This window comes from Eubalaena glacialis, chromosome X (assembly GCF_028564815.1).
Source record: "Eubalaena glacialis isolate mEubGla1 chromosome X, mEubGla1.1.hap2.+ XY, whole genome shotgun sequence".
Classification (NCBI taxonomy): Eukaryota; Metazoa; Chordata; class Mammalia; order Artiodactyla; family Balaenidae; genus Eubalaena; species Eubalaena glacialis.
The window spans coordinates 45,432,958-45,460,703 of NC_083736.1; positions in this window are offsets into that span (position 1 = coordinate 45,432,958).

Consider the following 27,746-nt stretch of genomic DNA (forward strand, 5'->3'; position numbering starts at 1 on the left):
TATTTCATAAAGATAAAAGGGTCAATCCACCAAGAAGACATAAGAATACTAAATGTATATAAACAAACCTACAAAGTACATAATATGTGAAGCAAAAATTGGTAGAGCTGAAAGAAGAAATAGACAAATCCCTCATAGTTGGAGACTTCAACACTCCTCTGTTAGCAATCAATAGAACAACTTTTCAGAACATTAACAAGGATATAGAAGAACTCAACAGGATCTAATTGATGTTTATAAAGCACTTTACCCGAAAACATCAGCATACACATTCTTTGCAAGTGTTCAAATAACATATACCAAAGAGAGCCCATGCCCTGGGTTATAAAGCAAACCTCAACAAATTTAAAAGAAGTGAAATCATACAGAGTTTGTTCTATGACTGCAATAGAATCAAACTAGAAATCACTAACAGAAAGACAAGTGGTGTTTATTTCAGGGATTCAAGACTGCTTCAATATTTGAAAATCAATCAATGTCATCCACCACATTGAGGTTAAAGAATAAAAATCACATGATCATATCTATTGATGGAGAAATACAGTTCACTAAATTCAACACTCTTTTACAACAAGAACTCTTAGCAAACTAAGAATAGAGGGAGACATCCTAAGGTTGATAAAGAACATATACAAAAGACCCACAGGTAATATCTTACTTAATGGTTAAAGACTGAATGTTCTCCTAAGATCTAAAACAAGGCAAGGATTTCTGTTCTCATCATTGCTATTCAACACAGCACTGGAAGTTCTAATCAGTTCAATAAGGAAATAAAAGCATACAGATAGGAAAGGAAGAAATAAAACTGTCTGTATTTGCAGAGGACATGATTGTCTATGTATCAAATCCCAAGGAAGCTACAATAAAACTCCTAGAACTAATGAGTAAGTTCAGCAAAGTCACAGGATATGAGATCAACTACAAAAGTCAATTTTATTCCTATATACTAGCAATGAACATGTAGAAACCAAAATTCAAAATACAAAACCATTTATAATATCATTCAAAAAATAAAAATTAAACACTTAGCTGTAAATCTAACAAAACATGTATAAGATATGTATGTTGAAATTACAAAATGCTGATGAAAGACTTAAAAAAACAAGATTTAAATGGAGATATACACCGTGTTCATGGATTGGAAGATTCAACATAGTAAGGATGACAGTTCTCCCCAGAGTGTTATATAGGTTTAATGCAACCCTATCAAAATCCCAACAAGATTGTTTGTAGACATTAGACAAATTTGTTATAAAATTTATATGGAAATGAACAGGCTCTAGAATAGTTTTAAAAACTTTGTTTTTAATATCCCCAGACTGGAAACAACCACAATATCCTACACAGGTGAATGGGTAAGCTATAGTAATATTAATATCATGGAATACTATTCAGCAATGAAAATGAATGATCTACTGATACATTCAACAACTTGGATGGATCTCAAAGGAATTATGTTGAGTGAAAAAAGCGAATCTCAAAAAGTCACATACTGTATGATTCCATTTATTTGACATTCTCAAATCACAAAATTATAGAGATGGAAAACAGTTCAATGGTTAACTGAGTTAAGGATAACAGGGGTAAGGGGGTGTTTGGAGTATAAAGGAGTAGCATGATGAACACCCTATGGTGATGGTATTGTTCTATATCTTGATTGCAGTGATTATTGCAGGAATACACACATATGATAAAATGACATTAAACTATCCACACACATTGTACCAATGTCAACTTCCTATTTTGATATTATACCATAATTAAGATATAATCATTGGGAGAAACTGGGTGAAGGGTACATGGGACCACTCTGTACTATCTTTGCAATTTCCTGTGAATCTGTAATTATTTCAAAATAAGTTAAACAAATTTTGAAGAAAACGACTGTGTCCAAGTTGAAGACATTGAAAATGGCCATTTCAGTAGTAAGGGAGATGTTGAAGGTAGAGAAGAGAGAAAAGATAATGGAGCAAGGTTCTTGAGGAAACAGAATGTGAGATAAAGAGCACAGATGAAGAAATAAACCTTGGTTAGAAGGAGACACCTCTTTTTCTCTGAGGCATGAGGGATGAGGTTAGGGTAGTTGCAGGTGAAGATAAGTTTCTAGGTAGAGGAATAAAGTTGAGAGTTTCTGTCCTGATGATGTCTGCTTTCTTAGTGAAATAGGAGGCAAGTTCATCTACTGAATGTATTGGGAGATATGGTGGGTAGGGGACTTGAAGTGCTTGGTGAAAGTTTCAAATAGCCACTGAGGGTATTGAAAAGGGAATCTGATTAGGGTCACGTAGGAAGATTTTCTGATCATTTGAAGATCAGGCAAAGGTTGGAGATCAAGATTTTATAGTGGTAGTAATCCACACGCTTGTGTGATTTTTCTCCAGTCATACTCAGCCTAAGATAGGTGAAAAAAGGGCAGGTGCGTTGTTAGGGTACAGTGGAGGGACAAGATGGAAAGGGAATAGCAGAGAGGGGACAGTAAAGAGGCGAAGTTATTGCTCAGGGGTTCTATGCTGGTTGAAGAACGTAACTTAAAGTCTCAATGAGACTGAAGAATTGATATCCTAGGAGTAAGGGAGTGAGAGAGTTAGAAGCATAGGAAAGCATGGTCGGATAATAGGATATTCAAGTTCAAGTTTTAGAAATGGAGCAGTTCCAAGTGCCAACAAAGTCTAAGGTAGGGTTGCAACTGAAGCAGAAAAGAGAAGGTCACCAGAATTAAAGAGAGAAAGAAGAACTGTGAGACCACATGGACGAATGGGTTAGTGACCACTGAAGTCCCCTGAATATGGCAGTGAACCTTGTGTGAGAGAGGGAGAGATTAAGGGTAGGTTCCAAAGTCTTCAATAAATGTGGAAGAATGACCAGGAGGTTTTTACATGGTATTGATCACCTACTGAAAATACGAACCTCAAAAAAGGATATTTACATGAGGAGTAATTCTTTGGAAGCAGCAGTGGAGAATTAGAAAGATACTTGATACTGTCTCCTGACTGTGGCACACTTAAAAGGACTTAAGGAGAAGTGGTGTTCTTAGATGAGATTCATTCATGCATTTGTTCATTCATTCATTTGATAAATTACTACAGATCAGGGACCGTATACCCCGGTCTGCCTGGGGGCAGTCCAGGTTTATGCATATTTCACTGACATAATTATTAAAAATGACCCCTGTCACTCTCAAAATGTTCCAGTTTGGATGATAAACTATATGGTCATTCTAGTTACAGAGTACTTATGGCCTGGTTAAGAAGAAAGATTTTTGTGCCTCTTTATTCTGTTTTCCATCACATCTGATATCCTATCACTTGCATGTTTGGGGATGCTCATTCACCCTGTTGGGAATCATGAAATTCTACTATCATCCAGCCTCATTTCTCCAACTGTTGAAAAAAAAATATCAGGAGAGACTGTCTGGCACACAGATATGCCCTGCTTGTAGCATTTCCCTGAGTTAATAATCCCATAAATAGGGAAAATGAAGTTAGCCTGCCATGGGTAACACTTGGTGAGGTCTGCTTTGGTTTTTTTTTTTTTAAATATGTTTTTAAACTAGTCCATTAACAATACATTTAGAAATATGGATCTGAATTAACACGAAACACAGTGGTCAATAGTTTGCAGAATCCTTCTTTTTCCATTTTTTGGAAGTCAAAATTATATTTGCCAACATCCGTTATTTTGGAATTTCTCCCAGACTTCATTCCTACTCACCGCCCCCTCGCCTGCAAAAACCCCTTTAGTTTCCCCTCTTTCTGACTTTGTGATATACTTAATGTTTGCAACCCACGATTTGACACTTAGTTGATCTTAAATAATTTCCATATTTTGCTTTCTTGCCTTGGGGACTTTGCACATGTTATTTCCTTTGCCAGGAATATCCTTCCATCCCCTTCACTCTCTTTTGCCTTGTTAATTTCTGCTTGTCCTTCAGTCTTTAGCTTAGCCATCACCACCTCTTAGAAATCTTTTCAGCCTCCAGGAAGCATAAAAGTGTCCCCTCCTCTATGTTCCTGTAGCACTGTTTCACTCCATGATAACCCATATCCCATGACTGTAACTGTGTGTTTACTTGTCTGTGTCTCTCACCAGATTACAAGCTCCTTGAAGCCAGATACTTTGTCTTGCTCATCACTGTATCCCTAGCACCTTGTACAGTGCTTGTCACACAGCAGACACCCAATAAATATATGTTGAATGACTGAAAAGCCAAACTTTCTAAACCAAGTCATTTAAGATGCTGTTTTGCGGCTATGAATATACAACGGGGATCATGGAGCAGAATATTTTAAATGAGGACTGATCTGGAAAACCCAGGCCTTTGGTAGCCAGATTCACTCGCTAGAGCTGTTTTCCCCACTCACATGGAGATCTCCTTTGAGAGAGCAAATTAAGTATTATGTCTCACCTACATCTCTCACAGCCTTACACAGTATGGAACACATACAAGCATCTTAAAAAATACTTTTCAATTTATAGATGATGCTAGAGTGTCATTTTGACTGCATATTATTTGATGCTGTTTCCATTTAATTAATTCAGATAATGAGATGAAAAGCCCATTTCTCTCTCGCTATGATGGCCCAACCGTTCTCACAGGCATTTTTCTCTTTTGTTTACACCTATTTCAGGATCTATCCACTTCCTGATTCCAGGAGATGAGTTTGGTGGTGGGAGATTGCATTTGGTTCTAGTGTCTCTTTGTCCCAATTCTCCTCAATCCTAGACCCACACAGATGGCACCAGTGACCAATTGTATGTGGATGAGCACTGGTTCCTGGCTTAAAAGCCCAGATCTCACAGTAATTCACAAGGCAAATGCCTTTCCCTTCTGAAACACAGTGTCTTTATCTGTCAAGGGGAGGATTCAATTAGCTGATTTCTTAGTTCTAAAATTTATCTGATTCTCTCCTTTGTAGCTTTATTTCTAACCCCACAATAGGCAGCCATCCCTGGGGCCTCCAACTTACATCAAATTCTGTCATGCCTCAGATTTGAATTGTAGCAAATAGATCCCTGGGAAGCAACCCAATGTATGAATTATTAATGTTACCACCACACAGTCTCTGTGTGAATATTTACTTATATCACTGGGTATCTAATCCTGACAACAAATCATCATTTGAATGGTTTACTGATGTTTTCTCTTCCCCTCAGTGATTTGGCACGTGTCTTTCTTTCACCTTGAGGATTGTATAATTCTTTCTTCCCCTGCGAGACTCTGACATTGAACAGCAAAGAAAATGTCAACATCTGAATCCCACCTTTAATGTTTGTTTTCTATTCTTTTACAGATTGTTGCATCTTTCCCTCTATTCTCTATCTTCCTCTACCCCCGACCCCGTCAAGTCATTTCCACATCCAGGAGATTGTCTTTTGCCTTCCCGGAAGGAAGCTCCAAGCGGCTGTAGCCACAGTTCTGCTCAATGAGGTTCTTAATATGCTCACTGATCTGGTTATTTCCCAGAGGGAAAAAAAAAAACTTTCAGATATATTGGCTCTGTGCTATGGGGCTTGATCAGCAGCTGTTGCATCCTTCACCTTCTCTCTGGTCTTAGCTATCCAGTATTCCACTTACTCTCACCCTTCTCCATGAGCCTCTTATCTCCCTTCCCCCTCCCCCTTCCTCTCCCCCTTTCCTTTCACACAACACTTGCTGCAGGCTTGGTTTCAGCCAACACTTTTTTCTGCCTACAGGTTGGAGAAGCACTTTATTTCCTCAGAAATCCTCGGAGCTAACCTCCATTCATCACCTCTACCGGGGGTGGGTACCACAACATTGGTTTAATTCAAGGTGTAATAAAGTCAAGCTGCAGAAAACACTTAGAATGGTAATTCTCTGGCTTGTTACAAACCACTCTCTGTACTGCCTTGCAGAATGGAAACTTGGGGGGCAGTGATCAAGTATATGGGCCATTTCTTATTCATAGTAGGATTGGGGAGTGCCCACTTCAATTAGTGTATGCCTTTCTGTAAGCCGGGGTATCCTAGTCAGCTTAGTCGGGATCTGGCATGATGAACTCAATTCCGAATGTGTGGGGGAACCTGAGTTGAATGTCACTGACTGGCATGCAGCGTGTGATTGGTGTATCAGATGGAAGTGCCTTTAGGAGGCACAGTCGGGACCAGCCCCTCCTGTCTGCTCTACTTGGCTATCTATTAAAACCAACTAACAAACATTACTGAAACTCATTTACCAAAGTGACCTGACAAATGTTGATGACATACAGTCAGCTACTTTGTCAAAAACCAAGGCAACAGAAGTGAAAGGTAAGTTGGATAGTGAGGGGGTCAGGGAAGACATTAATTTTGACAACCTATATGAGGACAAATCAACAGGCTCGTTGCTGGAAGGACAGTGAGTTCTCACGGGGCTTGCTTTGGTCTAGAACTTTCTTTCACTCCTTACCTTGGGTCCCTGCAGTTCAGAACTAGAAAATGTCATGCTTCCCCTCAAACTTCCTTAAAGGGGACACCCCCATCATGAGTTAACTCTGACATTTCTCTTTGGCATGGTACATCTTGGGCAGAAAATAGGGCAAACTGAGGAGAAATTTAAGGATCCAGCACCAATCATTGTGCATTTCTCTAGGATGAGGTTGAGGGGGTTCATCATGGAGTATCTCTAGAAAGATTGACTATGCCCTTGTTAGACTCAGCGACAAGGGTGAAGGAGAGGTTTGTGGCCTCTGTGCCCCTTGGCTGCCACCCCCCACCTCTCTGACCTTGGAGTAAAGCAGGGGAAGAAAAGAGGTAGTAAGAAATGCTGATTTCCCCTGCTGACTCCAGATCTCTTTTCCTATTCTCTATCATACCTACCCCAGTCACTCACCATTACGGGAAGAATTTGCGCTAATGGTCTGGTAGAATTGGGAAGGCAAATGACTCCTCCTAGCTAATAAGGCCTAACATAGTGGAAGCAGCCTAGTATATATGGTTTGAGAGACAGATGACTTGTGTTTGATTTCTGGCTCTATCATTTTTTGCTATATGATCTAGAGCAAATTGCTTAATTTCCTTGTGTTTCAATTTCATTCTCTGTAAAATAACATGGTAATATTAGTACCTACCTCATTGGGGTGTTGAGAGGATTAAATAGCTCAATAAATGTAACACCCTAAGAAACATATTTTGTAATTAATAAGGTCTATATGAGAGTTTGCTCCCAGTATTCATGGAAGAATCACTGAAACTGAAGTTAAACTGATCTTCACCATTTATAAATCACTTCACTTTCCTGTCCCCAGCGTTATTACTATAAAATGGTAGGAAAAACTCATCTCTTCTGATTCTTTTGGGTACTAAATGAAATAATATACATCAAATATATGGCACGTAAGAGGCACCTGGGGATTCTTTTTTTATTCCCCCATCTTTTATTTCTTATAAAGAACCAATGTTTTAAGCCCTGGCAAATCCCATACCCTTAAGCCTCAAGATCCTTTCCCTAACTTGCTTTCACTAAGAATTCTAAAATCAAGTGATCTCTGCCAACTCTATTCCATTTCCATTATTTATTTAGGTAATGGTATTATTACTGCCATTTATTACGCATTCACTTATTGAAATGGCACTGCAGTGGCTGCTGAATGAGGCTATGCCACCATCTATGAGAAATGTTTTCTAACACCCTCCCCTTGCCCACCCCACCCTCCAGTGAGTTCTTTTCTCTGTGCTCCCACAGTACCCTATGCATGATTTTACCTCTATTACAGTTTGTTGAATGAGTGAGCGAAGAAAGACAAAAAGACAAAAAGAAGCTTATCTCAGGTTCCAGAATATGCAGACATCACCCTGCCACTAATGACTAATGGAAGTGATGATCAAGCCACACTCCCTTGCCTAATTTCATCCATAAACATGATTCATGTTTGTTTCTGTTTGATTTTCAAGGTGAAATTGTGGATTAAGTTGGAAGCCGATTCTTATTAAATAGACATTTATGATACCCATTCCTTGCCAAGCACTATGCTACTAGGCACACTGGAACTACAAAGATAAATAAGACATGGTTGTTCCCTTCAATCAGCTCAGAATCAAGCTAGGGAGCTGAGAGAAACATGTGAAGAGAAGCCTAAGGACACCAGCCAGTGGAATGGTATGGGGAAAAGTGTGGTCTTAGGGATCACATAGCCTAGATGGGAACACTGTCTCCTCCACTTATTAGCCATGAATAAATAACTTAGCCTTCCTGAGCCTCAGTTTCCTCATTAATAAAATGAGGCTGTTAATCAAAGTACTTAGCTCTGGGCTTCTTGGGAGGATTAAATGAGATCATGCATTTAACTGCTTAGCATGATACCTGAGCACACACTAGGCACTCAGTAAGTGTTAGTCACTAGTAGTAATGTCAGAAGTTTGATGAAGACACTGAGAATTCCAGAGTCGAGAGACAAAGAGATCAGTGTGGGCTGGAGACCAAGTCACTGAGGCTCCATTTTGCAAGGTAGAATTTCATTTAGACTCTGATTAAGAGAGGTGTTAAGAAAGGGGAAAGGACATTTCAAACAAGGGATACAGTGTGTGCAAAGGTGTCCTGGGGAAAGGTACATTTGAGGACCAGTGGATATACTACTCCGAAGAAGGCGGTTCATGCAAGGGAGAATTGGGCAATAAGGGAAGGGAAAAAAGACTCTAGGAAAAAAGTACATTCAGACTATGCTCAAATCCTGGATTCACCACTTCTAGCTGTAAGATTTTAGACTAGTTACTTAATCTCTTTGTATTCCAGTTTCCTCATCTTTAAAATTCACTTTCCCGGGCTTTCTTCGATCTTTCCCCTGTCCCACTCAGTCTTCCTAGAAGGCATTGCTTTAAGGATTTTATGTGAAATAGCCCACGTAATCTTCACCATGACCTTATCATGAAGGTGCTCTTATTATATTTTTTTTGTAAGCAAAGAAACGGAGACAGAGAGCTTAAGTAACTTAACGAATATCATACAGATAGTAAGTGGTATGGATGCAAGTTGAATTCAAGTCTTTTTTAAAAAATTTGAAAGCTAAGGGGAAAGAAAGCAGCATGCCAGTATATTGAAAGAAATAAGTTGACAAATCATGGCTGTCTGATCTTAAGTTTAGGCATACTTTGTCTTGGCTGATACAACTAACTAATTACCCTACCCCTTAGGTAAATAATAATAATAGCTACCCTTTATTGAACATCAAAGTCCTGTAAGTTAGGCACTGCATTAAGTCCTTTATAAACACATTTTCTTGTCACAGAAACCCTAGGAAGTAGGTACTGTTAGTCTCCCCATTTTACAGAGGAGGAAACGGGCACACAGAGGTTAACTCATTTGCCCAAGGCTCACATGGCAGAACTGAAATTTGAATTGAAGCAGCCTGGTTCCAGATACTGCTAACTGAGACATAAGGCAGGATAGTTAATAACAGAGGAGTTGGGTTTTGGGGATACCTTTGAAAAAACAAAACAAAAACAATTATGAAAGATGATGAAGTTGGTTTCTTATTCTATATGATTGTTCTGGTTTCCTAGTCCATTTCCCTTTCCTGATTACACATCGGACATTCCCTTGTCCATATATTTGGGAGCATTTTAATATGTGTCTCACGTGTCAGAACAGGCTTATAGGTGACTAGCATGTGGATGGGGGTTAGCTCTACAGGAGATTAGAAGCTACCAAGAATCAATTCACAGCACCAATGCAGGCCCCTGCCTGGCACCTTTTTCATACCCACACATTAGGACCATTGTAAATGGGCCTGGTAGGTTGAAGGCTTTGAATGGTGTATATTGTGGTGTTTCGTTCTTTCCCTAGTGTAACTGCCTGTCAGCTCTGTAAAGACAGCCTGGCAATGCTCAGTTGATGTCTTATCTTTACACGAATGAAGGAAAAGACATCCACTGCCTTTCCTCTTGTTGTTGAAATAATTAGGAAGAATAGTTAGGGGTAGTTTGAGGTCATATTCACCCAAGAACCTCAAAGTCTGGCTATTTGCATTTCGTAGTTATTATTCTGTTATATTCTGTTTAAGAAGCTTGAAAGGACACACAACTCATGGAAGAGCAAATAAACAAAGAAAATCTTAGGTCTGTTAAGAAGTAACCTCAGAAAAAATGAAAACTTTCTTTTAGCACATTTTGTATTTTGTCTTTGATGTTTGAACTATACTCAGGGCCCCATGATACTGATTAGATGAATCCTACAGTCCCTTCTCTCAATGATATGAATTATGAACCTTGCTATAGAGTTGTAAATTGGTTCCATCATTTGTTTCCAGCAATGATTTTAGTTATGAAGTCCAATATCCTTTGTATCCATTGAGAAGAAGCTATAGCTCTCTTAACTATATTAAGAAATACATCTCTAGTCTATTTCTGTAATATACTAATTTGACCATATGTGGAAAAAACCAGTATTCTTATTCAACTGAGAACACTCAGAGATTATTTCTGTAGTAATAATTACAGCTCCATTCCTCTCTCCCCACGACTTCCAGTATTTCTGGAAAAAGGGGAGAAAAAGGGCAAGGGAGCACTGGTCCCAGCAAAAGCAAAGAGGATGCTTCAGAAGCATCTCCCTAAATGGGGCTCACTCCATGTGTTTTGGCAACTACTGAGTCTCTCCTAGAGACAAGAGGGAAATATAGTCACTTGCCTCAAGGAATTTACACTGTATAGTAGTTAGGAAGATCAGACTAATCCCTATGAGAACAACTTTTAAGTCAGTGTTTGTTAGGTAATTCTGGGAGGAAGACAATATAAGCTGAGAAATTCTTCATACCCAAACTTGACTCTCTGAGAGACCTCAAGATATTTCCCTCATTAATAGAATCTAAGTTCAAGAGAATCTCCAAGAACTGGTAAATCTTCAGACATTTCCTCCTCACACAAATTGTTTCAGATGGCTTCCCACTAATTTTCCAGTGATCTTCATTTTTCAATGGTCTTTCAAATTGTGTTATTGTATAATATAGACAGGTTTGGTTAGGTGCCTGGAATAACCCAATGTTTTCAACAAATATTTGTTGAGTACCAACTATATATCAGGTGCTGTTTTAGGAGTTGGGGATATAGCAGTGAAAGAAAAAAAACAGATCAAAATCTCTGCTCTCATGAAGCTCATATTTCACTGGGACTGTGTTAATAATCCTCACCATCACCTATAGCAACACTTTATGCAAGGGTTCACATCACAGATATTTGCTCAAAGAGGAGACATTTGAGCATAGACCTGAATAATGCAAGAGAGTGAGTTGGGGGAAGAGTTTTACAGGTACGAGAACAGCAAGTGACAAAGCTCCCGCATGGGAGTGTTCAAGGAACAGGTTCGTAGAACAGAAAGTGGGCTAATATGGCTGGAATGCAAAGGATCAAGGAGATCAGATTCAAATTTCTCTTGAGCACCCACTGTTATGTTTCTCACTGTGCTAAACATCAGTGATACAAAGGAAACTAAAACAAATACAATCCCTGCCCCCCCACCCCCGGAGCTTACAGTCTAATGGGGGAGACAGACATCAATTAAATAATCACTCAGGCAAATCTAAAGGTCCAACTTTGAAAGTGCTGGGAAGGAAAACTTCCATGTGCTGTGAGAGAATAATTATGAGGGCCTAATTGAGACTGGGGAATTGCTATGTAGTAGAGATCTGAAGAATGAATAAAAGCTAAGTAGGTGAAGAATGAAGAAAAAGAAGAACACTTTAGGCTGAAGGAACAATGTGTTCAAAGACCCCATGGCAGTTGAGGCCTTGAAAGGAGGAAAGTCTGAAAGAAAGCTAGTGTGACTGAGTGTAGAGAGTAGGGGGTGTATGCTTTGAGGTGTGGTTGGAGATATAGCAGGGAACAAACCATGGAAGGCCATGTTAAGAAGTTTTGTTTTCTAAAAGTAGTGGGGAAACACTGAGTAGTTTAAAACATGTGTATCATGATCAGATTGGCTTTCTGTAAAGATCACTCTGACTGCAGTGTGGAGTGGATTGGTTGAAGGTGGCAAGTATGAACGTGGGAGGATACTGAGGTAGTCGGATGAGAGATGTTGATGGCTTGGACTATGGAGGCAGCAGTGGAGGTTTGTATGGCAGGAGAGAAGTGGGTGAATATGTTCAGAATATGTTTGTGGGGTTGAGCTTACAGGATTCACCGAATGAAGTGGGAATGAAGAAGTAGGATGTATCAAGGAAAATTTCCTAGGTTTTTCACCTGGTACAGATAGATGGATGGTGGTATTATTTATTGAGTTTAGGAGTACAGGAAAAAGATAGGCCATAATGTGGAGGGGAATGTAATGATTTCCATACACATATATGCAGAACTGTGTATTGCCCTGTGTTCAATTTGGTTGAGAGTACTAACAGGGGAGATCATATAAATTCTGTATACTACTTCTATTACTTGCTGTAATAAGGTCTGAGGATCTAATGTATAACATGGTGACTATATTTGATATATATTTGACTGCTGTATAACTGAAACTTGCTAAAAGAGTAGAACTTAAATGTTCTCATTTAAAAAAGGTAAATATGTAAGGTGATGAAGGGAATCCTTTTACAATGTAAATGTACATAAAATCATCATGTTGTACACTTTAAATATCTTACAATTTTGTTAATTATTCCTAAATAAATCTGGGGGAAAAGACTAAAGTACTGAAATTCAAAACCCATTATCAGAGAAAATAGTCTAAAATATTTCTTGAATTATATAGTAATAAATATGTCTGTGTAAAAAAAAGAAGGAAAATCTTTTATAATTGATTTAGTTATGGAAACTTTTGTGATGCAAAAGAAAATAAAGTTATACTCTTAAATGAGTAAATGAGAAAACAATAAAGTTGAATATGAAATTATTTTACGTATTTGGAATGTTAGTGCTTGAGGAAAATCAGGTTTAATTAGAGGAAGATGAAGAGGTAGATTGAGAGTTTTGTGGAAATTCTGAGGACTTCTGAAAAGTTTCAAGTGCATTAGAGCCTGATGATGCTAGTTATACATTATGTTTAATTTCACTTCAAAACTTATTCAAAAGTTATCCTGGTGCAGGTGTGTTTTAACACTATACTTATGTGTATCGATTATGATTAAGGTTTCTTTATTTTTCAGTTTGAAATTCTCCTTTGCTCACAAAGGCAGCAAATGCATACAGTTTTTTATTCAGGAGGTTATAAAATTTCTTTAATCTAGAAAGTACAATTATTTGTATTTTATCTCAGATTCTTTCTACCTGCTTATGGTCCTTCTCTGTGTTTATCTCTTTCTGACTACTTTTGGGCAGTATCATGTACTCTTGGTTTTACAGTCCCACAGCAAAGTGTCTCTTAGAAGTAATTAACCAACCAGACTCAGAATTCAGATCCATCCCCCACCTTCTGTCCTGCCTTCACACTTACTAGCTTCTCTCATCTAGTATGACCTTCAGCCAACAGACTGGGACACTTAGGACCTTCCCTTGAGGCTAGAACAAGCTGAGGGACCTATTCCATAATGTGGTGTTAACATTCTTTCTTAATGCATTCTGATCCCCCTAAAAGTCAGCCTCAGGGAGTTAAAGGATGGGAAGTCACAAGCAAAAGCAGAAAGGGAAGAATCTTGGGGGTGGGGGTGGCTCCCTGATGTTGATATAGAGATACCCATAAGGGAATTTAAATCAGTTCAGGAGTCAAACACAGTTTGTACAAGTGAAATTACAGACATCACTCACAAATGGATCCTGCTCTTACAACCATTTAAAAATTTTGTACACTGCCATTTTCAATTTAGTTGCTAAAATTTAGGTTCTGTGAGAGCAGAGACTTTGTTTTGTTCACTGTTATCTCCCCAGAACTTAAAACAAGGCATGGTATGGTGTAGTAACCCAATAAATATATTTTAAGTAAGTCAATGAATGAATTCCACTTCTTATTTAAAACCAGAGCTTTCTCTTACAGGTTTCCTGATGACTCAAAAAATGAGGCCCTTTCTGTACAATTCTAAATATTGTAGTTTCCTCAGATGCTGTCTACAGAATCAACTAGAGCAAAGCCCCTTCCCTATATACCCGCCCCTGAAGTAACTTGTCCTGTTTTAAAGCTTTCATCATTAATTTCAAAACCCACATTTTCTCCAACAGCTCTCATCTCTCAGTGTCCTCCTTACCAGTCTTTCTAGGTGTCACTGAGGCAAGGTTTCTTACTTCTACAGACCTTGGTTTTCACACACAGTATTTGCCTGAACCAGAACACATTTACATATTAATTTCATTTTGTAATTCTAGTATAAGATAAAAAGGAGACTATTTTCAAACCACAGTTGATTGAATAAGAAGTAGAGCACTTTTTGCTGTCGAGTCCATTTTCTTGCACCATCAACTCATGCACAGTCCACCACCCACACTACCAAGGTATGAGAAGGAAACTTACTAATCACATCCCTTTGTGCATTTCTTTGGCTGTTTCTTTCAACAAGTAGGATTTAGCAAAGCTTTTTTCAAAACCACAAATTTGGGACTGATGATTTGTCTTGAAATTGTTAAAGCATTTCTTCTCTCATTCTGCTGTTTCATAATAACCTCGGTCTTATTTTGAATGTTGAACTTGGCTTTGATTTAGTTTATTTCTAATTTGGAGGTGAGCAATAAATAGCATTTGTGTGTTGTTGAAGCAGAAATATTTATAATCAAGCTGTGAATATCTGTTTATGTTACATTTATACACACTGAAGAGAAGACTGTCACCAAAGTTGCTGGTTGACTGAATCTGAATAAGTTGATGCACATTTAATCAACAGATTGGATGGAAATGGATTGTCACCTGCTAATTGAATGGAATAATAGAGGAGGAAAGATTTAAAACTTACCTTTACTTTGCCAAAGGCGTAAATCTGAAGAAAGCTTTTTAAAAATGTATTTTTTAAAAAAGCTGAAATAGCAATTTTCAACTCATTGCTTTTGTGGCAAGTGACATGAAAATGCATTTTTTTGTCCAATTCCTCTACATTGTTTTGCTGCTGTAAAGCTTCTGGGTGCCAACTGGGATGTCTTCTTGCCAAGGGAAGGAAGGGTTCTTGTCTGATAGAGAATATCAGTTGGCCAACTATCATTTTGATCTGCTTATTTGGAAAGTTGAAGTTTACCTGCATTATCTGCATATCTCTTGCCAAACAAAGAAATTCAGCAAAAGGAAGGTGAGGATTGAGAGGGACAAGTGTTCTGTTAAGATACTTAAAGGTCTGCTTGAGACTTTTCTCCCAATAGCAGGGTTTCAACTGTTTCTAGAAAAGTCCATCCATTCTCTACTCAAGACCCCAAACCTTCCAGCCTCTTTTAGCTACATGATGTGTTTTTTTCCTATATTATTGAATTTATTCCTTGCTTTACTCCATTCTATTCCAAATCTCCAAATAGTTGGGAGTGCCTTTTATTCAACCTCTAACATTGGACTGGACTCATGAGTCAGGAAGATACTTTACCAATACTGCACTGACTAGGTAAAAAACATGCATTTCTCACTTGTGCAGTCAACAGAGAGTCAGCAAAGGGATTGTGTGGGCAGTCATCTATCAAGTTGAGCACTCAAGCCTCTGGCCAACGCTACGCCCAAATCATCCCAGTATGCTCCTACTTTAAAATTCTTAAAATGTTTATTTTTTCTAATTACAAAGGCAATTACTGATCTTTATAAGAGAAAAAACGATTGGAAAATACAAAATAAACAAAAACCAAAAATCACAAAGGAGATATGCAACTTTGGCTTAGCATATTATCTTACTTTTGGTTTTTCATGGATGTTAGGACTTATTTCAGTTACTGCTGAAAAACTTAGTGGCTTAAAACAACAATGGTTTATTACATTTCATTATTCTGTGTGTTGACTTGGCAGTTCTGTTTCATGTGCTGGGATGACTAGAAGGTCCAAAATGGTCTCATTTACATTACTAACTAACTGTTGGCTGGGAACTCAGCTGGACTGTCCGCTGAGGGCTTGGTTTTCCTTCACTCAGGCCTCTTTACAAGACTGCTTGGGCTTCCTCACAGCCAGACAGCTGGGTTCAAGAAGGAGAGTACTAAGTGGTGAAAACAGAAACTTCAGATCCCTTAAGACCCGACTTCAGAAGTTACAAAGCATTATTTCTGCTGCTTACTATTGGTGAAAATGAGTCATGGTGCCAGCCCAGAATCAATGTGGGATGGGGACTATACAAGGGTGTGAACAGTGGGAAGTATGGTTCATTGGGGATCATCTTTGGAAACTAGCCACCACAAAGCACGTCCTATCCCCTGATTCCAATAGTCTTTGTTTCTCTGCAGCTACAACTGGGCAGATTTGTGGGAATGGGGATGATGGTGGTGGTGGTATATATGGGAGTGAGGTTGAGAGGATCAGTTGGATGTGCAACTGAGCTCCCCGACATTAAATGATTCCTAATTTATGGTTTTGCCCTATTTCTAAGTAGCTGACCATTTAGAAAGTTGATGAAAATTAAGGTCTCAGCTTAAATATCACTTCTTCAAAGAATTCCTGGGGAATTCCCCCAGTTATTCTCTACTTTTATGTCATCATAGTTTTCATAATTTTTAATTTATATTTCTTTTATATAAATCCACGTGATTATTTGTTTTCTGGTGTTTTGTTCACAATCTCATGTATCACATGAAGGCAGGCACTTAATCTGTCTTGTTCAGACCAGCATCTGGCACAGATTCTGGTAGAAAGTAGGTGCTTGCTGAATATTTGTTGAATAAATGGGTGACTGAAAGGGAACCTTGATGTCTGTCCTCATCACTCATTCACTCACACACATGCAACCACAGTAATCTGGTCCTGGTTTATAAATAGGAAGGTCTTAATAACTATCTTCCCCAAATCTGTGGGAGATAAGAAAGTGATACAGGGAAATTTCAATCAAACTAAATCCTGTTATGACATCTGTTTTCTATGAGAGAGGGCTATTTCCAGGTTATTGGAAACCTCAACTTTATTCCCAAGCTTTGTCCCTCTATTTCCAATGGCTCTGAATTGCTACCTGGATGTGCCATGTTTACATTCAATATAACAAGTCCTATTTCAGCATTTTTTGCTTCAAGCCTATTAGCCTTCCATTCTCTGCCATTGATACCAGCATTTCCAATTATCTTTGCTGCTTTGTTCATCTTCTCTTTTCCACACCCAGTCAAAGCCTATTGTCTCTTCTAGTTTATATTCCTATGGCTGCTATCATAGGCTGGGTCTCTGTTATTTTATATATATGGACATTCATTATATATATATGGACATTCACTATATATATATGTATGTAATTCATATATATATATATAATTCATTCTTTAAATTCAACATTCATTGAGCATCTACTATGTACCAGACACTGAAGATAAAACAATGTTTATGACTCAGTTTGTCTTTGAGGAATTACCAGTCTAATTAGGGCATATAATGATCGTTATTGGAATCTGTTAGTGCTATTAGAGGTACTGTTTTGAAATACAGGGAAAAGCAACAAACTGTGTCTGGTGGATTGGGACATGCGGAAAAGGCAGGAGTGGAGAGGTGGCAGGAGTGGAGAGGTTGCAGGAAGGGGAATCAGATAGAAGAAAGGAAACTACATTTGAACTGAGTCTTGAAGGAAGAGTTCAACCAGTGACCAGGGAGAAGAAATGTGTGAAAAAAGAGGGTGCAAAGCACATGTAAAGGCATGAGGATATGAAGAATCAAGACATTAAATATGGCTGGAACACAGAGTGTGCAGGAAGGAGAGGAGAAAGATGAAGATGAAAGTCAAAGAAGGGCCATAATTCTATAAGAGCCATGTATAATGAACTATATAGTTTTGTATTTGAATTGAAGGATTTTAAGCAGGGCAATAATATGGTGAGATTTACATTTTAGAAAGTTCACTCTTATGGCCTGTATGGAGAATGGATTAGAGATGGTAAGAGTGAAGAAAGATTTATCCAGACAAGCAATGATGAGGATCTGAAGGATCTGAAGTAAAGTAGTGGTATGGAAGTTGAGAATAGAGGACACAGTGGAAGAGGGACAAGGAGGAAAAGACTGGAACAGAGAGACTAGGTAATATGAGGACTGAACTAAGATTTGTCAGTTTGGTGGATTTAGCAAAAGTGATATCATGCAGTGGTAGAGACTGAAACCAGATTCCAGTGTGGGAGGTGAAGAAGTAGAGACAGGGTAGACAAACATTTATAGGCACATGGAATAAAGAGTATGAACTAGGATTACAGGGAAAAGTGGGTGAAATTGGCTCTTTTGTTGGCTTGATATTGTTTTTTAGTACATGAAACTTTAGGGTATGTATTCACTGAGAGGAAAAAGTCCACAGAAATAAAGAGGTTGACTTTACTGGAGAAAGACAAGGGATAAGTTGTTGGAAAAGGACCCCAAGGAGGTGGAAGGAAATGGGTAGAATGGAGCCCAAGAGGAGAGTGGTATGGATATGTTTCACTCCCAGGCTGTAGTAGTAATAAGGTGATCCTGGAATCAGACAGCCCTAGGTTCAAATCCCAAATGCCACTTGCTATCTGGGAGAACTTGAGAAGCACTGAACCACTCCAGGCCTCATTTTCTCGGTTACTAATTGAGGATAACTAAACCTTTCTCACAGTGTAGTTGTAAGGATTACGTGAGACAGTAAGTGCTCAATATGGTAGCTACTATTACTAAGGAAGATAGGATAGGGACAAGCTAGAGATAAATTTGGCAGTAGAGAGTCAAGAATGGAAGGCATTCCTACCTAAGTCCTTTAACTTCCTCTCAATAAAGGTCAGTTGCTGAAAGTACAAGGAATGGGGGCAGTTAAGGGGCTGAATAAAAGTGTTAAAAAGCTTGGAACATGATGAGAAGAAGGAGAGAGGGAAGTGTTGAGGAACAAGATTGCTGAACAGCATCAAGGGCCCTGACTTATTTCCTGTCCTTCAGTCTCTTGGCCTCAAATCCATCTTGCACAGGCACTTGATTAATATTCTCAAAAGGACACATTCATCATATCACTCCTATATATGTCTGCTAAATAAAGTCCACGCTTCTCTGTTTGGCATTTGAGGCCATCTGCATTCAGATCTCTTCCTACTATGCCAGCTTCTGCAAATCTATAAACCAGCTGAACTCTTTACTGTTCCCCATATAGGTATTTTATCTTCTCAGTTCTGCACCTTTGTTTATGCTACTCACTATACCCCCAAGCTGAGGTTCATTCCAGAAGTTTATAAAGAGTAGGCTTCAGAGTCCTGAAGAATTGAGCTCCAATTTAGACACTGCCACTGATCAGCCATATGATCTTAGGCAAGGGGCTTTGCTTCTCTGTGCCTCAGTTTCCTTACGTATAAAAGAGAGATAATAATAATACAAATTGTGCAGGGTTATTGACAGGGTTGTACTAACAGATATGAAAAAAGCAATGGTAGAGCACCCTGCACATAATGGAAACTCAGTAAGTGGTAGCTATCACTCATGTATCTATGAAACATTTACAGAACACCTGTTATATACTAGGCACTGTTCTAGGACTCATGGATACAGAGATGAACACTACACTTGGAAACCCACAGGTCTAGTGAAGGAGAAAATGCCTAATTTAGTACAGGAGTGTCAAGGATAGCCTCACGGAGGAGCTGGTATTGGAATGAATCTTGAAGAATTTGTAGATATTGTCAGGCAGTCAAGATATGTAAGTGGGGTACTCTAACTTTTTGAAGAGCTTCTGAGAAGATGAGGAAGCAATCAAAAGCCTGGTTCATTTGCTGAGTAACACAAAGAGATCATGAATTGATTGGAATTGTTATCCTAAGGAACAGAGACCTAACCTAAAGGAGAAAACATGTTTGTTAAAAAGGGGATATGTGGTGGGAAGGGATGGAGGAAGGAGGAAATTGGTAAGAAATGAAACCATATAAGTGGTCAGGGTCAGGGTCATGAAGGGCTTTATAGAACATAAGAAATTTGAATATTATCTTACTGGTGATGAGGAGCTGTCATAGGGTTTTTACAAAGGTAATGACAACATCATTTGTATATTATAGATACATCATTATGGCTGCTGTGTGAAGGATGGGGAGGTGTTGGGGTTAGACTAGAACATGGAGACAATTAGGTCAAGGTTAGTTGTAATGGTTGTTGAATTAAGGCAGGGGCAGTAAGACTAGAGACAAAAGAATAAATTTGACTGTTATTTGGGGGATAAAATCAATAGGACTTGGTGACTTGATTGGATTGGTGGGGGAATAAGGGAGAGCAATTAAGGATGATTTATTGGTTTCTGTCCTGAGGGGCTAGGTGGCTATTGGTACAATTCATTGAAACTGAAAATACAGAAGAAGGAAGAGGTTGAAGGGAGGTAAATGATAAGGCCTGTTTTGTAAATGTTGAATTTGAAGAGCCCAGGAAATATCTGTGTGAAGATTTTTAGCAGGCTTTTGGATACACAAGTATCAAGTTCCAGGCAAGGTAATATAGATGCAGATTTGGGAGGCACTTTAATATCAGTAGTACTTGAAACCAAGAGGGTGAATTTGATTACCTAGGGAGAGTTTATAGAGGAAGAAGCAACAGGGAGGGAAGTCTGGGAAAACCCATCATTTAAGAGGAAGGTAAGTAAAGAAGCGTCTAAAAGATAGAATATCAAAGCATAGTTTGAAAAATAGGGCTTCCGTGGTGGGGCGGTGGTTGAGAATCCACCTGCCAGTGCAGGAGACACGGGTTTGAGCCCTGGTCTGGGAAGATCCCACATGCCGCAGAGCAGCTGGGCCCGTGAGCCACAACTGCTGAGCCCGCGTGCCACAACTACTGAAGCCTGTGTGCCTGGAGCCCATGCTCCGCAACAAGAGAAGCCACAGCAATAAGCCTGCGCACTACAGCGAAGAGTAGCCCCCACTTGCCGCAACTAGAGAAAAGCCTGCGTGCAGCAACAGAGACCCAATGCAGCCAAAAATAAAATTAAATTAAAAAAAAGAAAAAGAAAGAGAAGGGGGGAGACTCAGGAGAGGATGGCATCACAAAAACCAAGATGGGAGAGACTTCAAAAGTCAAATTCTGCTAAGAGTTGTAGGTGAAATTAGAACTGAAAAGTGTCCACTGATTTGACAGATAGGAGTTCACCAGGAACCTTACCACATGGGAATAGTAGGGGCAGGAGCCAGACTTCAATAGGTTGAGGAGGGAATGAAAGGAGGAAGTGGAGAGACTAAGTGTAAATAACTTATTCTACAAGAGTGGCTATAAAAGGAAAAAGGAGGATTTTCCAACTTCCAGAATGGCTAAGTAAGGAGCTCAAGGAAATCTCTCCCCCAGAAAAACACTTAGTAAGCTGGTCAAAATTATCAAAGTCTTTGGAGATTGAGCAAAGGGCTTACAAAAAGTTAAGAAACATTTTTTAAAAAAATATATAGAAACTCAATAAGAACAGTGGGAGGCCATAGCATTTGAGCTAGAGACTGCAGCCATCCCTGACAGCTCTGCCATGCAGAAGAACTATTTCAGCAGTCTCCATTGCCAAGTGGCAATTCTCTCTCCCCAGACCCCCGGGGTGGAAAAGCTATTTTGTGTGCTTTCAGAAGTTGTTAAACATCGTCAGATCCCATTTTCCACAGCTCTGTTACATGGAAGATCTATATAGAATGGGTGGCAGTAGCCAGGAGGCACTTGTTCTCCACCCCAACTCCCACAGTATAGGGAGAATCCAGGCAGGGCAGCTGATGAAGAAAATAGTCCCTCTTTCCTGCAGAGCTCTGTCTTATGAGAGAGCTGTTCCAATGCACTTGGCGGTCGAGTGGTAGCTCCCATCATGCCAAAATTTTGAGGGTAGAAGACCTATTCCAGGTAGAATCAGTGGCCAGTGAACACTACAGATCCCATCCTCCCCAGCTCTGAACTGCAAATAATCCATACTACATTGTGTCAGCAGCTGGGGGTGACACCAGTGCCTCCTGCATGTACCAGTGCCTCCTGCATGCTCATGCACACACACACACACATACGTCACCTGCTCCAGAGGGAGGATCTAGGTGGGACATCTAGTGAATAATGAGTTTCCCAATTCTGATTCCCATCCCACCCCTCAGCTCCTGATCTATAATGCAGAATATCTTCCTGGAGGCAGGTCTGAGTGAGCCTAAAAGACTGGCAACACTGTATCTTTGCCAAGGAACCCAACTACAATTAGATCAGACTGTGGAGCAATTTATGCTGCAGAGCATTGTTGAAAGCAATAGAGCAATCAGCTAGCAATTAATAGAGGCAAACAGCTGGGTATAATACTAATAGGAGCGGACCAGCCAGGAGCTTAACAAGAACATCAGGGAAAGAGATAGTCAAAGAGAGACAGACTAAGATCACAGTCATTCCTGGTGGGCAGGAAACGTGTGTGCATGCCTCAGGCTGTACCCTTTGAGGAGCAACAGAAACTCTGTATCAAGGGAGAAACAGACCACACTGAAATAGTCCAGCTAAGTCACAAAACAAACAAATAAGCAGTCAAGCAATAAAAACCAAGACAGGAGAGAGGGAATCTATATCCAGAGTTGTTTCAATATATTATCTAAAATTTCCATTGTAACAAAAAATTGAGACATGCAAAGAAACATCAAAGTATGACCCACGTACAGGAGAAAAGCATACAAAGGAAACTGCCTTTGAGGGGACCCAGATATTAACTTAGTGGGCAAAGACTCATTATAAAGATGTTCAAATAGCTAATGGAAACCTTGCTTAAAGAATTAAAAGAAGGTACAGTGACACTATCTCATAAAGGAGAAATTATAGAAAGAAATTATGAAAAAAAAGAATCAAAGTGAATTTCTGGATTTGAAAAGTACAATAAACAACTGAAAAAAGTCACTAAAAGAGCTCAACAATAGGGACTTCCCTGGTGGCACAGTGGTTAAGAATCCGCCTGCCAATGCAGGGGACAAGGGTTCAAGCCCTAGTCCGGGAAGATCCCACATGCCGCAGAGTAACTAAGCCCGTGCACTGCAACTATTGAGCCTGCACTCTAGAGCCTGCGTGCCACAACTACTGAAGCCTGCATGCCTAGAGCCTGTGCTCGGTAACAAGAGAAGCCACCAAAATGAGAAGCCCACACACCACAACGAAGAGTAACCCCTGCTTGCTGCAACTAGAGAAAGCCCGCACACAGCAACAAAGACCCAATGCAGCCAAAAGTAAATAAATAAATAAATAAATTTATTTTTTAAAAAAGGGCTCAACAATAGATTAGAGTTGGCAAAAGAAAAAAAATCAGTGAACTAGAAGATAGATTAAAAATATTAGGCAATCTGGCTGACTGGTTCAAGATGGTGGAGTAGAAGGCTGTGTGCTCACACCCTCTTGGGAGAGCACCAGAATCACAACTAACTGCTGAACAATCATCGACTGGAAGACACTGGAACTCACCAGAAAAGATACCCCACATCCAAATACAAAGGAGAAGCCACAATGAGACAGTAGGAGGGGCACAATCACAATAAAATCCATTCTCATAACTGCTGGGTGGGTGACTCACAAACTGGAGAACACTTATACCACAGAAGTCCACCCACTGGAGTGAAGGTTCTGAGCCCCACGTCAGGCTTCCCAACCAGGGGGTCCGGCAACAGGAGGAGGAATTCCTAGAGAATCAGACTTTGAAAGCTAGCGGGATTTGATTGCAGGACTTCAACAGGACTGGGGGAAACAGAGACTCCACTCTTGGAGGGCGCACACAAAGTAGTGTGTGCATCGGGACACAGGGGAAGGACCAGTGAGACATAGGAGACTGAACCAGACCTACCTGCTAGTGTTGGAGGGTCTTCTGCAGAGGCAGGGGGTGGCTGTGGCTCACTGTGAGGACAAGGACACTGGCAGCAGAAATTCTGGGAAGTACTCCTTGGTGTGAGCCCTCCCAGAGTCTGCCATTAGCCCCACCAAAGAGCTGGGTAAGCTCCAGTGTTGGGTCACCTCAGGCCAAACAACCAACCCAGGCACACCCATCAGCAGAGACGCAGATTAAAGTTTTACTGAGCTCTGCCCACCAGAGCAACACCCAGTTCTACCCACCACCAGTCCCTCCCATCAGGAAACTTGCACAAGCCTCTTAGAAAGCCTCATCCAACAGAGGGCAGACAGCAGAAGCAAGAAGAACTACAATCCTGCAGCCTGTGGAACAAAAACCACATTCACAGAAAGAAAGACAAGATGAAAAGGCAGAGGGCTATGTACCAGATGAAGGAACAAGATAAAACCCCAGAAAAACAACTAAATGAAGTGGAGATAGGCAACCTTCCAGAAAAAGAATTCAGAATAATGATAGTGAAGATAATCCAGGACCTCAGAAAAAGAATGGAGGCAAAGATCGGGAAGATACAAGAAATGTTTAACATAGACCTAGAAGAACTAAAGAAAAAACACCTAGAAGAATTAAAGAACAAACAAACAGAGGTGAACAATACAATAAATGAAATGAAAAATACACTAGAAGGAATCAGTAGCAGAATAACTGAGGCAAAAGAACAGATAAGTGACCTGGAAGACAGAATGGTGGAATTCACTGCCGTGGAACAGAATAAAGAAAAAAGAATGAAAAGAAATGAAGACAGCCTAAGGGACCTCTGGGACAACATTAAATGCCACAACATTCACATTATAGGGGTCCAAGAAGGAGCAGAGAGAGAGAAAGGACCCGAGAAAATATTTGAAGAGATTATTGTCAAAAACTTCCCTACATGGGAAAGGAAATAGCCACCCAAGTCCAGGAAGTGCAGAGAGTCCCAGGCAGGATAAACCCAAGGAGAAACATGCCGAGACACATAGTAATCAAATTGACAAAAATTAAAGAGAAAGAAAAATTATTGAAAGCAGCAAGGGAAAAATGACAACATACAAGGGAACTCCCAAAAGGTTAACAGCTGATTTCTCAGAAGAAACTCTACAAGCCAGAAGGGAGTGGCATGATATATTTAAAGTGATGAAAGGGAAGAACCTACAACCAAGATTACACTACCCAGCAAGGATCTCATTCAGATTCGATGGAGAAATCAAGAGCTTTACAGACAAGCAAAAGCTAAGAGAATTCAGCACCACCAAACCAGCTGTACAACAAATGCTAAAGGAAATTCTCTAAGTGGGAAACACAAAAGAAGAAAAGGATCTACAAAAACAAACCCATAACAATTAAGAAAATGGTAACAGGAACATACATATCGATAATTACCTTAAACGTGAATGGATTAAATGCTCCCATCAAAAGACACAGACTTGCTGAATGGATACAAAAACAAGACCCATATATATGCTGTCTACAAGAGACGCACTTCAGACCTAGGGACACATACAGACTGAAAGTGAGGGGATGGAAAAAGATATTCCATCCAAATGGAAATCAAAAGAAAGCTGGAGTAGCAATACTCATATGAGATAAAATAGAGTTTAAAATAAAGAATGTTACAAGAGACAAGGAAGGACACTACATAATGGTCAAGGGATCAATCCAAGAGGAAGATATACCAAATATAAATATTTATGCACCCAACATAGGAGCACCTCAGTACATAAGGCAACTGCTAGCAGCTATAAAAGAGGAAATCGACAGTAACACAGTGTTAGTGGGGGACTTTAACACCTCACTTATACCAATGGACAGATCATCCAAATAGAAAATTAGTAAGGAAACACAAGCTTTAAATGACACATAGACCAGATAGATTTAATTGATATTTATAGGACATTCCATCTAAAAACAGCAGATTACACTTTCTTCTCAAGTGCACACAGAACATTCTCCAGGATAGATCACATCTTGGGTCACAAATCAAGCCTCAGTAAATTTAAGAAAATTGAAATCATATCAAGCATCTTTTCTGACCATGACACTATGAGATTAGAAATCAGTTACACGGAAAAAAAATGTAAAAAACACAACACATGGAGGCTAAACAATACGTTACTAAATAACCAAGAGATCACTGAAGAAATCAAAGAGGAAATCAAAAAATACCTAGAGAAATATTACAATGAAAACACGAAAATCCAAAACCTATGGGATGCAGCAAAAGCAGTTATAAGAGGGAAGTTTATAGCAATACAAGCCTTCCTCAAGAAACAAGAAAAATCTCAAAAAAACAATCTAAACTTACACCTAAAGGAACCAGAGAAAGAAGAACAAACAAGACTCAAAGTTAGTAGAAGGACAGAAATCATAAAGATCAGAGCAGAAATAAATGAAATAGAAACAAAGAAAACAATAGCAAAGATCAATAAAACTAAAAGCTGGTTCCTTGAGAAAATAAACAAAATTGATAAACCATTAGCCAGACTCATCAAGAAAAAGAGGGAGAGGACTCAGATCAATAAAATTAGAAATGGAAAAAGAGAAGTTACAACAGACACTGCAGAAATACAAAGCATCCTAAGAGACTACTACAAGCAACTCAATGCCAATAAAATGGACAACCTGGAAGAAATGGACAAATTCTTAGAAAGGTATAACCTTCCAAGACTGAACCAGGAAGAAACAGAAAATATGAACACACCAATCACAAGTAATGAAATTGAAACTATGATTTAAAATCTTCCAACATGGCTTCCCTGGTGGTGCAGTGGTTAAGAATCTGCCTGCCAATGCAGGGGACACGGGTTCGAGCCTTGGTCTGGGAATATCCCACATGCCGCAGAGCAACTAAGCCCGAGAGCCACACCTACTGAGCCTGCGCGTCTGGAGCCTGTGCTCCGCAACGGGAGAGGCCGCGACAGTGAGAGGCCCACACACTGCGATGAAGAGTGGCCCCCGCTCGCCACAACTGGAGAAAGCCCTCATACAGAAACGAAGACCCAACAGAGCCAAAATTAAATAAATAAATAAATAAATAAATAAATAAATAAATAAATAAAAATTTAAAAAAAAGAGTGTTAGGTTTCCATCAGTGTTCTCAGATTAAAAAAAAAAAATCTTCCAACAAACAAAAGTCTAGGGCCAGATGGCTTCACAGGTAAATTCTATCAAATACTTAGAGAAAAGCTAACACCCATCCTTCTCGAACTCTTCCAAAAAATTGCAGAGGAAGGAACACTCCCAAACTCATTGTATGAGGCCACCATCATCCTGATACCAAAACCAGAAAAAGATACTAAAAAAAACGAAAATTACAGAGCAATATCACTGATGAATATAGATGCAAAAATCCTCGACAAAATACTAGCAAACAGAATCCAACACATTAAAAGGATCATACACCATGATCAAGTGGGATTTATCCCAGGGATGCAAGGATTCTTCAATATACGCAAATCAATCAATGTGATACACCATATTAACAAACTGAAGAATAAAAACCATATGATCGTCTCAATAGATGCAGAAAAAGCTTTTGACAAAATTCAACACCCATTTATGATGAAAACTCTCCAGAAAGTGGGCATGGAGGGAACCTACCTCAACATAAAAAAGGCCATATATGACAAACCCACAGCAAACATCATTCTCAATGATGATAACTGAAAGCATTTCCTCTACGATCAGGAATAAGACTAGGATATCCACTGTCACCACTATTATTCAACATAGTTTTGGAAGTCATAGCCATGGCAATCAGAGAAGAAAAAGAAATAAAAGGAATACAAATTGGAAAAGAAGAAGTAAAACTGTCACTGTTTGCAGATGACATGATACTATACATGGAGAATCCTAAAAATGCCACCAGAAAACTACTAGAGCTAATCAATGAATTTGGTAAAGTTGCAGGATACAAAATTAATGCACAGAAATCTCTTGCCTTCCTATACACTAATGATGAAAAATCTGAAAGAGAAATTAAGGAACCACTCCCAT